Raw genomic sequence first — 17,270 nt, forward strand, 5'->3', positions numbered from 1 at the left:
GGTTATCATTGATCAGCGGGGTAACATTGATCGGAATGACTCATCCCGTAAAAAGTTCGTATCATCATTTATTGATGGAACATTTCCAAATCACGAATGGTGCTACTCTTTCTTATATTCATAAAAAATGTAAGTGAGGATTTTTGCGAAAATGGGATTTACATTATGCGTAAATTTGTCAACTTTTCGAAACAATGACTTCAATGGGTAAGGATGACACTACCGAAGATTCATGTCTCACATAAGTTCTGTAAAAGATATGAGCAAGGAAAATGCGGTTTTTACTAAAAATGGCATCGCCGAAAACGATTCCGTTGTCAAAATTTTCATAAGTATGCTCAATTAGGCAACATTAACGAATTACTGTAAAGAATGTAGAATTCCCTTAGGAAATTGCATACATTTAGGCGTATTCCGTGGTTCGAAGTGTTTTTAATTTTAAAATAACTCAAAAGGTAAATTACTTGTAAGCGTTTGGCCTTCATATTCAGCTTGAGGGACTATGATTTAAGGAAGTAACGATATTTTCAATATTACCGAACGTTGTTTACATAGGTGATCAATGTTACCCCATATCAGCTAAATCAAAATATCAAACCCTTTCGGGACGAACCAGCACAATTGTGCTGTTCGGCACCCATGACATTGAACGATTCTTTTAGCCAATAAATCATTGTTTTACTAAACTTTTTTGATTTCGATTATTGAATTATCATTGCTACTTGCAATTAAGCACAACAGCTTTTGTTTACATCGTGTTTAGAAAACACTAGCTAAGGGTAAACAAAATGTAAACAAACACTGTAAGAATTGAAAAAGTTTTATCTGTCGCAACTTTTCAACTATTCGTTTTTTCCAGGTATGCACAGATACGAATCGAGAGAGAAAGAGTCATTCTTTGTAATGATGAAGACCAAATCAGAATTGATTCACACACTAAAAATTTCTGGAGGGACAAAGTGGGACCAGCACAACTGTGCTGGTGCCGGCACTTACCCGGTCGATATTCGTTGTGGATTACCTATTTTCATTTTCAGTATTTTGATCAAGTTAAGTAGCTGAATGTGGTTCTAATGTCCACAACAGTGCATAATATTGCATTTAAACATGAATGAGTGATTTCATACGAATCATAAAAATGATGTACCGTTCGAAAACTATGTAACAGATACTCATAGCTTTGGTTTAAAAACTTTTATTTTTTATACGTCCATATTTGAAATAGATTGGGAATCACATTTAATGTTTCAAATCTCCTATAGCAATTTTTAAGACAAAGTAAAAGTTTAGGGGAACGTCAAAAAAAATACGTCAATCATTTAGGGGAGTGGAGGTGTATGAAAGTGCGACAGTGCATGTGGGAAAAAGCGTGATAGTGGGCATGGGGAGGATTTAGATAGACTTAAAAACAATGGATGTAATTTTTGAATCTCCCCTTGCTTTGATAATCTGTCCATGTTGACGCGATAATCCATTTTGGTGCTCTACAATGTATGCCGGTTCAATATCTGCCATAATATTTATGAAGTCTTACAACTGAAGCTGAAAACCTTTACTTACTATTTGTTTCCGAACCACAGAGTCCTTTAAATGGCATACTATTGATGTCTGCAGCCCATGCTGGTCTTCTTCTTCTTCTTCTTCTTCTTCTTCTTCTTCTTCTTCTTCTTCTTCTTTTTCTTATTCATGGCATTACATCCTCACTGGGACAGAGCCTGCTTCTCAGCTTAGTGTTCAATGAGCGCTTCCATAGTTATTACCTGAGAGCTTTCATTGCCAAAGTTGCCGTTTTCGCATTCGTATATCATGTGGCAAGTTCGATGAAACTCTATGCCCAGAAAAGTCAAAGAAATTTCCATTATAACAAGATCCTGGACTGACCTGGAATCGAACCCAGACACCTTCAGCATGGCTTTGCTTTGTAGTCGTGGACTCTAACCACTCGGCTAAGGAAGGCCCCTGCTGGTATTACTCGCAAATATGTTGTTTATGATGTTAATGTACTAAATGCGTATTAAACTGGGATACTTTAAACTTTTACAGTACTATGAAACACTCTTCTAAACTATTAAACAATTTATGAAGTTTTGGAGTCGATTATCTAGACTCCAAAACTTCATAATGAAAAATATCTGGCGGGGGTTCGACTGTAACATTATCTCGTTCGGATTTAACGGCTACGCAGTCTTTTCGGGAATAAAACGAGGTTTATTGCTTGCCCAACGTCTCGACACGGGGTTGGCGTCTTCTTCAGGGGGAAACTAATTCTGTCGTTTTTGGTCTTAAGTTTTGTCTAGACAGTTACAGTTACAGTTAGACAAAACTTAAGACCAAAAATGACAGAATTAGTTTCCCCTTGAAGAAGACACCAACCCCGTGTCGAAGCGTTGGGCAAGTAATAAGCAAGTAGTTTTATTCCCGAAAAGACTGCGTAGCCGTTAAATCCGAACGAGATAAAAAATTTCATTTCGTCCCTTTTAACTTAAAAAATATATTGTCCAAATCTTGAATTTTGAGACTTAGATAAGCTGACATATTAATAATAAAAATTTGGGCTTCATTGCCGTGCATATAGTGTTGCAAAGTAACTAGCTGTATCGATCAAAGAAGTTTAGGTTCAATTCCCACTGCAGTATTTTTTTTTCGTCAGAAACTTATTACGATTGTGCCATTTGGTGTTGCATGCTAGTCCGTTGATTCATGTGATGCTCCCTTTAAAGGCCATAATCGTACATAATGCTTTCCAGGAAACTTTCTACGGTAGGATTGACAGCTAAAAATGTTCATGCAACCGAAACGAAAGGGAAAACAAAACTTACGAGTATGGTCGAGCTTTAGCTCCTTCGTAATCTAACGGTAACACCGATTGCGAAACTTTAAAAACTCATGGCAAACCACAAAGTCTGCTGATTGCAGCTGTCTTATGTATTGTCTTCTAGAAGCATTGTCAGTGTCTTTATTTTCAATTCTGGTAGTTTCCAAATATTTAAATACATTAAAGAAATTGATTGTTTTATGTAATTTTTCAATTAGCTGGAATATATGTATGTAACAATTTCAAAAATCAAATTCATGCTTTATTATGGTTATTGACCAGATTTTGACAACCCTTTTTAAATGGATTTTTAAAATCCCTGTTACATGTAAGCTATCCGTATAATTCTTTCAGTCCTACACACTACTAAAAACTAATATTACAATGACTTAAATTTCATTTTAAGCAGATATACTCGATGTAAAACATAAAATAAAGTAAATTTGATTTTGGGAGTCAGATAGCCATAACGATAAACGCGCAGATACTCAGCAAGATCATGCTGAGGGTCGTAGGTTAGAGTCCAGCCAGTCGAGGATCTTTTTGTAAGGGAATTTTCTCGACTTCCCTGAGCATAGAGTATGATCGTACCTCTCACACGATATACACATGCAAAATTGGTCGATTGACAAAGAGAGCTGTTAGTTAATAACTGTGGAAGTGCTCATGAGAAGTCGAGAAGCAGGCTTCTTTAATGTCAGAAAGAAGAAGAAGAAATTTGATGGTAATTATTTGCACTTAAAAATGCGTCATTCTTGATAATTAACGTCCAAGCTGTAGGGCACATATTACGTAAATTTACATTTTTTTAGGGAAGCTGTTTACGCAGACTGAACATTTTGACGTTTCCATTTTAGCTCCAGGAATGAAATGAATGATTCCAGTTATTTAAAATAAATCAGTTCCATGTAACCAACTTTTACAAAAACATCGTTCAAGCTTCATTTGAAGGAGAGCTGTGTGATTTCAAAAGTTATTGTTGCCGGCGCGCAGCCCACTGTACTGGCAACGCTTTCCGATGCACTACCACAGGAAGACGTAGTACCTAGCGGAATCTACTGATACGCTGAGCTGTCAGATGCAATGATAAGCGATATGTAGGTAGTAAAATATGAAGATTGGCATCAGAAGAAAACAGAAATATTAAATGTACAAGTGAATTGGTAGACAATTGAATTAGCTATTATTGAACTTAAATCTAATGTTAGTTTCTGATAGAACTTAAATCTAATGTTAGTCGTTGTTAAAACTTAAATCTACTTGAGAGTGCGGTAAGAAATGAATTTATTAATAACATGCAGTATAATATAGACTAAAACAATCTCCCCAATAGTGTGCCCCTACCGAACGAACTGTGCTAAGAAGTTTGCGTTAATTGATATACACAAATACGTTGATCACAGAATAGAAGAAATTGTTGGTAAGTTGCTGAAAATGTGAAAGATTAATTTAGAATCAGAGTACATGCAAACGTAGTTAAATTTGATATACAAAAGCTGTAAATTAGACCGTCTCTGAACTCTAGGTACCGTCACGCAACAACTACCGGCAGCAAAATTAAAACTGCCTTGCTAGGAGCGCAGTAAATGTGAGTAATAATTAATTATATATAGTTATTAAGGCCAACCAATAATTCACATTATTTTAACAGGAATTTTGTAATCCTCCGGCTTAAATAAAATTGGATTTAAAATACAGAAACTGCTCCTGTTGCACGGTGTGCCAACAAGTTACAAAATTCATTTAATTCGATCATTTGGAATATGTCAAGCCGCAACAAATCGGACACGAACGGAGGGTCAAAAGGGGACCGGTCGGCCAAAGGAAGTAGTAGAGGTGATATCGGAACACCCATCGGAACCCAAAACGTTCCAGTGGTAACAATCACAACGGCAGGAGTTGGGCAGATCTTTCCAGGACAGTCGTGTAAGTCTTGTTCTGGGCCTGACACAGAAGCTATGGTTCAGTGCGACCTCTGCCATGAGTGGCATCATTTCTCATGTGTGGGAGTTACTGAAGACGTTGAGAACATGAGCTGGTGTTGTCCCAAATGCGCGTCTGCAACCGGGGTCCAGCAAACAACTTCAACAGGCATTCAGCAGTTTCCATCAACGAGTAGTGCCATCGGTCAGGTCAACCAGCTTCGTCAGGCTTCGGGGCCAAAACTTCCTCCGAACACGTTGAGAGTGACCACTAGGAGTGCCGCACGAAAGGAAATCAATCCACAAGTGCTACCATCGCCGGTGACCGCAGCAGAAGATTCCACAGCTCTACAAAGGCCAGACAATCCGGCAGACAGCAGACGATCGGAAATCACTTCCTCGGGGACAGCGAAATCCAACCGATCTCAAAGATCGCTGATGTTACAGCTTCAAAAGCTAGAAGAAGAAAACGCACTTCAACGTGAGTACATACAAAAAAAGTACACCATTCTCGAGCGTATGAGCAGCCCTTCCGGATCGTCGTGCGACGGAGGATCCAGTCGGGTAGAAAGCTGGATCAAGAAGACGAACACCTTGCTGGAAGAAGGAAAGCTGAATACAAAATACTCCGCCTCGGTCAACAGTCCCCAGCAAGCCGCACAGTCGCCTCTTTCGAACTGGTCCGTACATCAGTCAGCGTCTATGCAGAACAGCTTAGTAGTAGCCCCTAGATGGACCCCCAGCCATGCTAGTCTTCTCGGAGTTGGTAACTGTTTGTTTGGGAGTCCATTGCAGGATGCCAGGATCTCCGCTAATCATGGTAGCCTAGTTCATCCACCTGCCAACCGCGACACGAAGCAGCCGCCACTGGTAACCGTGCCTAACGAACAACAAGGTCAATACCGACCATCGATCATCCCCAGAAGCCCCGTGTATTCACTGAGTGGTCGCAGTGCAGTGCCGCTTTCACCGGATTTTGTACCGCATGAACATTCAGGCCGATATCAACCGCCAAGTAGTGAACAACTTGCTGCTCGACAAGCTATATCCAGAGATTTGCCCCCGTTTTCAGGCTAACCCGACGAATGGCCAATTTTCTTGTCGACTTTCAACAACACCACGGTGATGTGTGGATTTTCAGACGATGAGAACATCATCCGCTTGCAGAAATGCGTTAAAGGGAAGGCATATGAGGCTGTGAAAAGTTTGCTCATGCATCCGTCAAACGTGCGACGTGTAATCGACACATTGCGCATGCTTTTTGGACAGCCAGAGTCGATTGTTCATTCCCTGATCTCCAAAATCAACAGCCTGCCACCGATGAAGGAGGACAAGATCGAGACTATAGTGGAATTCGCCGTCAACGTACGGAATTTCTGTGCGACAGTCGACGCATGCGGATTAGAGGAATATTTGTACAATATTTCGCTGCTACATCAGCTCGTCGCTAAGCTCCCGCCATCTATCAAGCTAGATTGGGCACGTTATCGGCAAACCCTCCCTGCTGCGAACCTTGCATCTTTTGGAGATTGGGTTTATTCACTAGCTGAAGCCGCAAGCACGATCGTGACTCCACCTGCTGCTCTAGATGCAAAGTCAAACCAAAACGACTCCCGCGGCGGCAAGAAAGGAAATGCTTTCGTTAACGCACACTCTGAGTTATCAGCCGCTCCCACAACGTTTCATTCAGCTAAACCAGCAGCAAGTCGAGTGGAGAACGATAGGTGTCCTATATGTAACGGTGGTTGTAAAGCAGTCGATAAATGCAAGCGTTTCCACGAACTCTCCAGAGACTCGAGATGGGCGGCAGTGAGAGAAAGTGGACTGTGCCGTAGATGTCTCCGTCTTCACAAAGGTGTATGTAAGGCGAAACCGTGTGGTAAGGATGGATGTGAACTTAAACACCATCAACTGCTTCACAATGATAAGAAAGTCGGCGCAGGTTTGAATACACCTGCACCTCGATTGTCCGAACCTGGAAAAGGCACGCAAACACACGACTGCAACGTCCATCGTACGACCTCCAGTTCCGTGCTATTTCGATATCTGCCGGTGATACTTCACGGGAAGAATCGTACCGTCCAAACGTACGCTTTCTTCGATGAAGGATCAGAGCTGACTTTGTTAGACGAGGAGTTGGCTGAAGAGTTGTAGCTTGAAGGAGACCTTCTACCACTATGTCTTCGATGGACTGGAGGAGCGAAACGGAACGAAACAAGTTCTCGAATCGTCAATCTGGAAGTGGCAGGAGTCCACAACCAAAACAAACGGTTCCCTCTCAGATCCGTCAGAACTGTTAAGGAACTTCTACTACCACTTCAAACCCTAGATGCTACTGAATTGAAGCAGCTCTATCCTCATCTACAAGGGCTACCAATCCAATCGTACCGTGAAGCACGACCGAGGATTCTGATCGGCATGAAGCATGTTTCCATCGGAGTGGTTCTGAAATGCAAAGAGGGTAACTTCGAGGACCCTATTGCAGTGAAAACCCGTATTGGTTGGACAGTATGTGGAAAGTTGAGCCGTGACACAGAGGACGCTGCACAGTGTATGGTCCACATGTGCTCCGAAGCGCAGGACTCTGATGACCATTTACATCTGGCTATGAAAGCATATTTTGCCCTAGACAGTCTCGGTGTCGCGAAACCAAACCTTCTCCTGTCCTCCGAAGATCAGCGTGCTAAAAATTTGCTTGAATCGACGACCAAATTCCTCGGCAACCGCTACGAAGTAGGACTACTGTGGAGACATGACAACATCCGCTTACCCGATAATCGTGCGATGGCTCTGCGCCGTCATCAGCAGCTGCAAAAGAGATTAGAGCGAGATGAGACGAATTTGTCGGAAATCCTCCACGAGAAACTCGCCGACTATGTGGAGAAAGGCTACGCAAGAAAGCTTACACAAGAGGAAATCGATAGGCCACATTCCCGCATCTGGTATTTGCCCATATTCCAGCACACAGGGCGGATTTGAGATTCGCAATTGGATGTGCAACTCCAAAGCCGTTCTCATGGCTTTACAGCAACAAGATGTAGTGGAAAAGGACATGGACCTCTCGTCGGAAATGGCCGTCGGTGGAGCACTGAGACGGACGAGTTCATGTTCAAAGTAGGGTGGAACTGGGAGATGCTGAGAGTCTTGATGACGATCTTCGACCCGTTGGGCCTTGTTGCACACTTCCTGATATTTTTAAAAATACTGCTTCAAGAAGTTTGGCGGTCCAAAATTCAGTGGGACGAAAAGGTCACGGGAGATTGTACAGAAAATGGGTACTCTGGACCAGCGTTCTTCCTCAGGTAGAAACTGTTCGCATTCCAAGCTGCTACAGCTCTTCGATGGTAGTAAACAGCTGTACTGACATCCAACTCCACACGTTCGTTGATGCGTGCGAAAACAGGTTTGCTGCGGTAGCTTTTCTCCGATTTGATTGCAACGGTACAACGAAATGCTCCATTGTTGCCTCCAAGGCCCGAGTGGCTCCACTAAAGTTCATTTCAATACCCCGATTGGAGCTACAAAGCGCTGTGCTTGGTGCAAGGCTTTCGCAGACCATAATCACTTCTCTCTCTTTGCGAATTACTCGTCGGGTGTACTGGACAGATTCCCGAGACGTGCTACACTGGATAAACTCCGACCACCGTCGCTACTCACAATTCGTAGCTTTTCGAGTAAGTGATATCCTCGAAACATCAGAGCCAGATGAGTGGCGATGGGTTCCCACAAGGCTCAACCCGGCCGACGACGGAACAAAGTGGGACGGTGTGCCGGATCTTACATCGGAGAGCAGATGGTTCACCGGTCCTGATTTCCTATGGTGTTCGGAAACGAAATGGCCTGAAACCCCTCCCCTGCGCACACTAGCTACAACTGAACTCCGACCGCATTTGCTAGTTCATCGTTCAGTTTCGAAGAGTTCTCCTATTAACGTGAACAAATTCTCAACCTGGAAACGACTACTGAATTGCATTGCCTTCGTTTTTCGCTACCTGGCCAACTTGCGACTTAAAGCGAAACAGAAGCCGATTCACACTGGACCGCTGATAATGTCAGAGCTAAAGCTAGCTGAAACTTTTCTGTTCCGCGTAGCTCAACGAGAGGGATTTCCCGATGAAGTAGCTACTCTGGAACAAGCGAAATCATCTGCCTCCATAACACTTCTTCCAAAGTCTAGTTCGCTCTACCAGCTCAGCCCATGGTTAGATGAACAAGGTCTTCTGAGGATGAAGAGCAGGATCGGTGCGTGCCAATACGCTGCAGATGAAGCCAAACAGCCAATAATTCTGCCTCGAGATCACCACATCACCGCACTGATAATCATGCAATATCACCACAAATACCACCACTGCAATCACGAAACCGTCGTGAACGAAATCAGGCAGAGGTTCCACATTCCTCGTATTCGCGTCGGCTTTGCGAAAGCTCGTAGAACCTGCCAACGATGCAAGAACGAGACTGCAGTTCCCCGCCCACCAATTATGGCAGACCTTCCGGCGGCGAGACTAGCAGCGTTCCAACACCCTTTCACATACGCAGGCGTTGATTATTTCGGCCCTATGGAGGTGGTCGTGGGTAGAAGGGTGGAAAAACGCTGGGGTATGTTAATTACCTGCCTGACCGTCCGTGCCATTCATATTGAGCTAGTTCACTCTCTGAGCACAAACTCATGCATAATGGGCCTGCGAAACTTTATTTCACGTAGAGGAACTCCGAGACGAATCTACAGCGACCGCGGTACAAATTTTATCGGCGCCAGCCGAGAGCTATCTGAAGCCATAGCAGCTATCAACCAATCGGCGATGATAGAAGAGTTCGTTAGTCCGGACACAGAATGGGTCTTCAACCCCCCAGCAGCACCTCACATGGGCGGCTGCTGGGAAAGGCTGATCCGGACAGTTAAGAAAAACCTCATGGCAATTCGTCCTACCTCTAGACTCACGGACGAAGAGCTAAGAAATACACTCGTGGAGATCGAAAACATCGTTAACGGGCGCCCTCTGACTCACGTTCCAATTGATAGTGACTCGGCTCCAGCGTTGACCCCCAATCACTTTCTTCTCGGATCGTCCAACGGGTCAAAGCCACTGACAACTTTGGACGATAGTGGAACCACATTACGGCGAAGTTACCGTACCTCCCAGATGCTCGCTAACCAATTCTGGAAGCGTTGGGTGAACGACTACCTTCCAGAAATATCGAGGCGAACGAAATGGTTCGCACCAACGAAGCCGATATCCATCGGTGACATAGTGGTCATCGTTGATCCCAGGCTTCCCAGAAACTGTTGGCCGAAAGGAAGAATCATCCTTGTCAACAAAGGACGCGATGGGACCATCTGGTCCGCAACGGTACAAATAGCCAATGGAGTGTACGAACGACCAGTTACAAAGCTAGCCGTCCTAGATGTCCAGCGCGAAGTCTAGTAAGCCAACCGGAAGTTGGCGTACCCGGGGAAGTGTTGCCGGCGCGCAGCCCACTGTACTGGTAACGCTTTCCGATGCACTACCACAGGAAGACGTAGTTGTACCTAGCGGAATCTACTGATACGCTGAGCTGTCAGATGCAATGATAAGCGATATGTAGGTAATAAAATATGAAGATTGGCATCAGAAGAAAACAGAAATATTAAATGTACAAGTGAATTGGTAGACAATTGAATTAGCTATTATTGAACTTAAATCTAATGTTAGTTTCTGATAGAACTTAAATCTAATGTTAGTCGTTGTTAAAACTTAAATCTACTTGAGAGTGCGGTAAGAAATGAATTTATTAATAACATGCAGTATAATATAGACTAAAACAATCTCCCCAATAGTGTGCCCCTACCGAACGAACTGTGCTAAGAAGTTTGCGTTAATTGATATACACAAATACGTTGATCACAGAATAGAAGAAATTGTTGGTAAGTTGCTGAAAATGTGAAAGATTAATTTAGAATCAGAGTACATGCAAACGTAGTTAAATTTGATATACAAAAGCTATAAATTAGACCGTCTCTGAACTCTAGGTACCGTCACGCACCAACTACCGGCAGCAATATTAAAACTGCCTTGCTAGGAGCGCAGTAAATGTGAGTAATAATTAATTATATATAGTTATTAAGGCCAACCAATAATTCACATTATTTTAACAGGAATTTTGTAATCCTCCGACTTAAATAAAATTGGATTTAAAATACAGAAACTGCTCCTGTTGCACGGTGTGCCAACAGTTATAGTGTATATGTTAGGTAGTGAGTGAAAGAGGTTGGAGGGAATCTCTTAAAAATAACTTAATTTTCGAGTCTAGTACACGACTCTGATAACGGCCTTATAGTGGAGGTCGAATTATGCGTATCTGTCAAAGGATACAAACTGTAGTGGAATTAAATGATATAGTACTCAATTCGGTTTTCATTTATTTATAGGTATTCCACTAAACAATTCGAAGGTTTATTATTATTTTCAATTTTAATTTTTATTCCTCAATTATTTTTGAGGAAAAATTTCATATAATTTTTGAGGATATAAACAAACATAGCAAAACCAAGACGTTTTGATTGAGACAATTAGTTTTCAAGTTATTCACACATGTATGTTTACCCATTTTTATATGACATAGACTAGTTCTTGAATAATCTCGATAAACGTCAACGTCACGTGATGCATTGAGTCTTAGAGAGAATATGAAGTATTTTTATCTCTCGTACATTGTTTTCGTTCCATTTATAAAAAAATCATATAAATTAAAATATATTAATTTTTTTAATTAAAATAAAAAAAAACAAAATTATTTCTGAATTTTTGGGTCACCCTAATGACGAAATAAAAAAATACGGGTCCAATTTTTTTTTAAAAAGGCATGACTGGAAAAACTTTTTAATAAAATAAAAAAAAAATTTTTCGAACATCGACCGCCTTGGGGACGGACCAGCACAATTGTGCTGGTCTGAATTTGACCCTAAAAAGTTCATGGAGTGATAGAATAGCCAAAATAAAGAATGTTTTGTTCTACGAGATGATGAGTTTATAAGGTAAATTTTGAAACAATCACTTAAATATGGTCCGTCCCGAAAGGGTCAAAACATTTTCTGAAACATGCTTGAATCTTTCAAAAAACAAAATGCAGTATATAGTTACAAGCTATGGATGGCAGTACTTGTTTTAAAAATATAAAATTTGCAACATTTGGATTTTCAAACGGAATATTTAATAAATATTCAAAAAAATAAAAAATAAAATGATCAATGTTACCCCGGATTTCGGTAAAAGAAAGCGTGGAGCGCAGCGGGAACGATGGGCTGACCAGGGTCAGTGAGATTTGTTGCTAGACTCGCTTTTGGATATGATGAGATAGGAAGATCAGGACTCGTGATGTTTGATAAATATGATATGTTGAAGTTTTTATCCATCGTGCAGTGGTTTGTTTGATGGCTCTTACGGAGGCAATAGAGAGGAAGGTGTATTTTTCGATTCTCTTGACTGGACTGGACTATACAGATATCACACTATCACGTAGAAACTAGATACATCTAGAAAATCTCTGGGAGTACCATTGTATCAATAGATAAAGCTTTTTTTTGGGGGTTGGATACATTCTAAGATACTTAGAAACCCGGTGAGTTTTAGCTCGACTCGAGGTATCGCAGGCTTTCAACATGTAATTAAAATTTATCATATTTTTCTACTTTTTGAACTATACAGCCCAGTATTATATTTAGTTGTCTGTCTTTCTTTAGTACGGTTCATGACATCGAACCGTACTATAGAAGAACAGATATGATGTCATCCTCACATCTAATACATTTGACTTAGTTATATTATTGTTATGTTAAGTTAACCAAAATTTTGCCTTTTAAAAATGATTTACAAGGTAGGAAAATAACTGAGACATTATAAGTAGTTGGAAGTCGTGACATCAACGTAGGTGCATTCCCACTACCAAAACCAAGTACTAATGCTCCAAAGCGGCGATATACTATTAGTTTAAAGCAGTGATTCCCAAAGTGGGCGAATTCGCCCCCCTGGGGGCGATTTTTAGGCTCAAAGGGCGAAAATTTGTAAACCAGAATTTGGGGGGCGAAAAATCCAGAAAGGGGGCGAAAAGCCTAACACGGGAGCATTTGCAAATAATTACTCATAACCTTTAGTGATTCTATGACACTACCCCGAACGCCATTACCCCGAATGCCACTACCCCGAACGCCATTACCCCGAAAGCCATTACCCCGAATGGGTCATTACCCCGAACGCCACTACCCCGAATGCATAACATTTTGAGACTTATTCTAGTTAGAGAGCGGAGAGATAATTGAACGATTCCTTGTGAGTATTTAACGAGTTTGGCTCAACAATGTATTTTTCAAATAGTAGAAGATAAAAAAACAGCTAGTTTTTCAGCAAACCATTTTTACATATTAAGTTTTGTTTGGATTTGTCCTCTAGTTTTGATGAGATTCACACAGCCACATTGCAATGCTCTGACGAACAGCCTATTTCGAAAGGAAGGGTGAATTTATTATGAAAAATATAGCTATAATATGCACAAAATTAGGATGTAGTAAAGTCTTTTATTGGACGTCAGTACCCACTTCCTTTACTTATTTTTTGCAAGTATCGGGCTACTAGAATTAAGATCTTCTTAAAGATTTTGTTTTGTAAGCGATAGTAATGGAAGATCACCCTGAGATAGTCGCTGCAAGTGTTGTTCTATGGAACCCGCTTAAAGCCCAACCTGATAGACAACCGTTCCGAGGAAACCGTGCAAGGAAACGTTAATACACTTGTGCATGTTAGAAAAACGGCGGCCTCTGACCGCTGCAGTAAAAACTTTCGTTGGTTTATTGGATCATTAATTTGAATTTCAATGACACAACCACATTTTTTTTGATTCAAGACAATGAAGAAATGTTGATGGCAGAAAAGTGGTGAGTAAACCCGTAAGAGACCTGTCTGTTTTAATACAAGAAGATAAAGGAAAGGGAAAATTCCTGATTAGAATTGTAGCAGGATTCACTTTAGTGAATGCCTTCAGGATATATTCCTTTAAAAAAAGCTTTTCTATATGGAAATATTAGTGACTAGCTTATCCAACAAAAACTTGAAAGAACAGCCTATTTAAGAAAGAAGGACAAATTTCTGGTGAAATGTTTGCAGCTATGACGTGAATGATCACTGTGACAACGTGATGCTATGGCACAACCTATATTCATAAGTAAGGGAAATATTTGTTTAAAAACAACATTGAAATATGAACACCAACAAGAAGTCCAAATATCGGTGATCACGCAGCTGTTCAGCAAGACCATATTGAGGGTTATGGGTTCGAATTCCTCCGGTGGCGGATCTTATGCATTGAACATTTCCTTGACGTCCCTGGCCCTAGAGGCACATGTACAAGAATGGTAAATTGACAAGGAAAGGTCTCAATCAATAAAAGGCTTAGTTTACTAAATTAAATTTCGTAACGCTTAAGGGGGCCAAAAGTGTTGTGGGTGATTGTCCTCAAAATGTTACAGCTCATACACAATATGTAGAATTTCCATACAAAAAATAGTACGAGGGGGTGGGTAGGTGTCCACAATGGTAAATTTTGGCGTTATGAAATGTGTGAATGAACCCTTGAACTGCGAAAGTGCCCACTGAGCTGATAAACAGGCACTGTCTCAGAAAGAATTAGAAGAATATAGTTGCCAACAAGATGTTTGTAAAAAATAGCTGACATATAAAAGAAGGGAAAATACATGATGAACATTCTACCGACGAATTTTACGCGTTCTTAATTACCAGTTTTCATTAGAGACGCATTTTTGCCTGCAAAACAAGATGCTGCACTGTATCACATACTATTCGGGGTAATGGCTCATGCGGGGTAGTGGCGTTCGGGGTAATGACCCATTCGGGGTAATGGTTTTCGGGGTAGTGACCCATTCGGGGTAATGGCGTTCGGGGTAGTGGCGTTCGGGGTAATGGCTTTCGGGGTAATGGGATGGAGCCCTTTTAGTGGACACACATTTGAAAATTTATCAATTCCAAACTTAACATCTCTAATCATTTCAAAATGTTTATAGGCAACACTTGCCAATTGTCAAACACAAAATATTTGTGTTATGCATTCAGAAAGAAAAGAATTTTTTTGCAAATGTTCAATATTTTATATATGGTTTTTTTTTTTGTGGGAACTTTGAGATAACAAAGCTAATATTACTTTAATTGGCATCCAGCTACAAATCTACAATACCCATTTTAAAGTTTCGGTTGCACTTATTCTTATCATTTCCTATGGTACAAATCATTCAAGAGACAAATTTTGAAAAAAAAAATAGCAGACAAATTCGGGTTCCAACCGTTTGATGGCGGAGACGAATAACACTATTTAAAAATAGATTTGAAGAAATATCAGAGATACGTCTGATTTAAACCTTCAGGACGTCCGAGAAAACTTAAGTTTTTCTTGATGTTGGAAAAAAATACCCTTTTTATTTATTGCATTGAAAAATGAGTTGAAGAACATTCTGAATTTCCATATATTTATTCAGGGTTTTTGGATTAGATAAAAAAGCGTTCCCAGATACGTCAAACGTTTATTATTCACAACTTCTGAAAATTATTGCAGTGATTTTAGAAACAGCAGATACATTAGTATGAAATCACAGATAACAAATCATTCCCCAACTAAGTCACAAGTTGGCGCCTATGCATATACTACATTCAAATAGTATAAACTGAGCCGAACTTGTATCGAAAACTGATTCAGTAGCCTGTAATGCACGCAAAATATTGTTAAAATTGCTATTATAAATTGCAGTCCAGTAAATCATTCCTAATAATTATGGGTTATCGATATTGAAGAAAATATTTTTAAATGTACAAAATAGTCATTTTATTATGATTCTATGGGAATACGAATCAAAGACATTTTTTTGGCAGACAGCGCCTTATTAAAATATTGAAATCACATATCAGGGGGGCGATTCCAGATAAATACTGGCCTCAAGGGGGCGAAAGTTGAAAAAGTTTGGGAAGCACTGGTTTAAAGTTTATAAATCATTCAATAGTATTGGTAACCTTGGTTAGTATTCTATACTGAATCTACTGAAGTTTTCATTATATTGCCACCTATTTAATCCCAACAAGCTTTCAGAGTTTAACATTCTTCCGGTTTTTATACCATCCAATTATTATACGAAAATGTTGATTGAAAGTAAAACGTTTGATATTGCGATAATTACTACCAATCAGCATGGACCTATTCCACTTGATGAAAATGATGATGCTCCATTGTTACGCAAACCAAGAGCATACAAAATCGTGGGTGCAAAGTAAGAGATAAGTTGATTAGAAATACCTATGTATGTATACAGAAGCATAATATATCCTCCCTTGGAAGCAGAGGTGACAGATTCAATAAAGAGCCTAAGTAGCGATATTATTTTTACCGCACACCGTGTTAACTGATGACAGCTTATTAAAAGACGTACTGCACAGGCCACGAGGAGTATTCATCCTGGTGTCAAAATCACCCTTAAAGGCAAATTCCTTCCTTATTCATATATTCGTGAGGGGGATTTCTGACACCAGGAAATGGTTCAGGATGCTGCGGGAAAAGGGTGACTTATATCTTTCAATTGAATTGAATTGTTATATAGGAAGAACGCAATAAATAGGGAAGATTTTATATCTCAGTAAGTTAAGTGTAAGTAATCTGTTATTCTCTACGTTGGGCGAAAGGGGGAAAAGAAGTGCGATATTCGATGATAGAGCTGTTTGAGTGTAAATAAGTATATTCGTATGTATGAAAAGTTGTAAGGGTGATAACATTGTTCCTGAGGGATGTTTTTATATCCTTGCCTAAATTAATAAACACCGTCAGATCCAACCGCCGCCGCCAACACCACCAGCATCAGTAACAGAGTATCAGCAGTGGCTTCAGAGATGGGTGTTCATTATGACAATACCGTAATAATAACAGGGAGTCTTCCTGCGAACCACCCACTTCAGCACAAATTGTAGGTACTTTTTCGATTCCCTTGTTGAGGTGAACTGAATTTGCTGCTTGCAAAGTGGTAGACGGAGGATGGAGGTGGAACAATGTTGGTGGGTGAGATAAAATTAGCATATTTCATATTGTCGAATTAGTCGTTTCACGGTGTTGTACCACGAGAGAACCAAAAGTTGTTTGAAGAGCAAAATCGCGGTATATTTCAATATAATTTTGTCAATCATTTTCTCGCCTTGAGCTCTGTCAGTTCATATACACTGTTAAGCTTATACATTTCAAGTTTATTCATATAATTCAGAAACTAAGAAAAGTGTACCAGTTTATAGGCTATAGTGGTTCCCTATTTGGCCACATGTAAAACTATGAAGACTTACAAAATTTCAATCTTTTCGTATGTTTCAACAAAAGATACTACTAAAACACAAAACTATCTAAAATTTGATGTAGATCAAGGCAGGACAGCGACAAACAATCGTCGCGATTTTGCTAATCTTTTGCTGCATGCACAATTTGATGAGAGTGTCCAAGCCACAGCGACGTGATTTCGCAAC

This window comes from Aedes aegypti, chromosome 2 (genome assembly GCF_002204515.2).
Source record: "Aedes aegypti strain LVP_AGWG chromosome 2, AaegL5.0 Primary Assembly, whole genome shotgun sequence".
Lineage (NCBI taxonomy): Eukaryota > Metazoa > Arthropoda > Insecta > Diptera > Culicidae > Aedes > Aedes aegypti.